The sequence below is a fragment of the Scyliorhinus canicula genome, chromosome 16, assembly GCF_902713615.1.
Source record: "Scyliorhinus canicula chromosome 16, sScyCan1.1, whole genome shotgun sequence".
Taxonomy (NCBI): domain Eukaryota; kingdom Metazoa; phylum Chordata; class Chondrichthyes; order Carcharhiniformes; family Scyliorhinidae; genus Scyliorhinus; species Scyliorhinus canicula.
Window position 1 is genome coordinate 137991722 of NC_052161.1, and position 2498 is coordinate 137994219.

Here is a 2498-nt window from a genome sequence, read left to right on the forward strand (position 1 = left end):
TGATTGATGATTGTTGATGCTGTTTGATTGTTGATGCTGATTGATGATTGTTGATGCTGATTGATTGTTGATGCTCATTGATGATTGTTGATGCTGATTGATGATTGCTGATTGATGATTGTTGATGCTGATTGATGATTATTGATGCTGATTGATTGTTGATGCTCATTGATGATTGTTGATGCTCATTGATGATTGTTGATGCTGATTGATGATTGTTGATGCTGATTGGCGATTGTTGATGCTGATTGATGATCGTTGATGCTGATTGATGATTGTTGATTCTGATTGATTGTTGATGCTGATTGATTGTTGATGCTGATTGATGATTGTTGATGCTGTTTGATTGTTGATGCTGATTGATGATTATTGATGCTGATTGATTGTTGATGCTGATTGATGATTGTTGATGCTGATTGATGATTGTTGATGCTGATTGATTGTTGATGCTGATTGATGATTGTTGATGCTGATTGATTGTTGATGCTGATTGATTGTTGATGCTGATTGATGATTGTTGATGCTGTTTGATTGTTGATGCTGATTGATTGTTGATGCTGATTGATGATTGTTGATGCTGTTTGATTGTTGATGCTGATTGATTGTTGATGCTGATTGATGATTGTTGATGCTGTTTGATTGTTGATGCTGATTGATGATTGTTGATGCTGTTTGATTGTTGATGCTGATTGATGATTGTTGATGCTGATTGATTGTTGATGCTGATTGATGATTGTTGATGCTGATTGATGATTGTTGATGCTGATTGATTGTTGATGCTGATTGATGATTGTTGATGCTGATTGATTGTTGATGCTGATTGATTCTTGATGCTGATTGATGATTGTTGATGCTGATTGATGATTGTTGATGCTGATTGATTGTTGATGCTGATTGATGATTGTTGATGCTGATTGATTGTTGATGCTGTTTGATTTTTGATGCTGATTGATGATTGTTGATGCTGTTTGATTGTTGATGCTGATTGATTGTTGATGCTGATTGATGATTGTTGATGCTGATTGATTGTTGATGCTGATTGATGATTGTTGATGCTGATTGATGATTGTTGATGCTGATTTATTGTTGATGCTGATTGATGATTGTTGATGCTGATTGATTGTTGATGCTGATTGATTGTTGATGCTGATTGATGATTGTTGATGCTGTTTGATTGTTGATGCTGATTGATGATTATTGATGCTGATTGATTGTTGATGCTCATTGATGATTGTTGATGCTGATTGATGATTGCTGATGCTGATTGATGATTGTTGTTGCTGATTGATGATTATTTTTATTTTTATTTTATTTTTTTTAATTTAGATTACCCAATTATTTTTTCTATTAAGGGGCAATTTAGCGTGGCCAATCCACCTACTCTGCACATTTTTGGGTTGTGGGGGCGAAACCCACGCAGACACGGGGAGAATGTGCAAACTCCACACGGACAGTGACCCAGAGCCGGGATTGAACCTGGGACCTCAGCGCCGTGAGGCGGTTGTGCTAACCACTAGGCCACCGTGCTGCCCTGATTGATGATTATTGATGCTGATTGATTGTTGATGCTGATTGATGATTGTTGATGCTGATTGATGATTGTTGATGCTGATTGGCGATTGTTGATGCTGTTTGATGATCGTTGATGCTGATTGATGATTGTTGATTCTGATTGATTGTTGATGCTGATTGATTGTTGATGCTGATTGATGATTGTTGATGCTGTTTGATTGATGCTGATTGATGATTGTTGATGCTGATTGATTGTTGATGCTGATTGATGATTGTTGATGCTGTTTGATTGTTGATGCTGATTGATTGTTGATGCTGATTGATGATTGTTGATGCTGTTTGATTGTTGATGCTGATTGATTGTTGATGCTGATTGATGATTGTTGATGCTGTTTGATTGTTGATGCTGATTGATGATTGTTGATGCTGTTTGATTGTTGATGCTGATTGATGATTGTTGATGGTGATTGATTGTTGATGCTGATTGATGATTGTTGATGCTGATTGATGATTGTTGATGCTGATTGATTGTTCATGCTGATTGATGATTGTTGATGCTGATTGATTGTTGATGCTGATTGATTGTTGATGCTGATTGATGATTGTTGATGCTGTTTGATTGTTGATGCTGATTGATGATTATTGATGCTGATTGATTGTTGATGCTCATTGATGATTGTTGATGCTGATTGATGATTGCTGATGCTGATTGATGATTGTTGATGCTGATTGATGATTATTGATGCTGATTGATTGTTGATGCTCATTGATGATTGTTGATGCTGATTGATGATTGTTGATGCTGATTGGCGATTGTTGATGCTGATTGATGAATCATTGATGCTGATTGATGATTGTTGATTCTGATTGATTGTTGATGCTGATTGATTGTTGATGCTGATTGATGATTGTTGATGCTGTTTGATTGTTGATGCTGATTGATGATTATTGATGCTGATTGATTGTTGATGCTGATTGATGATTGT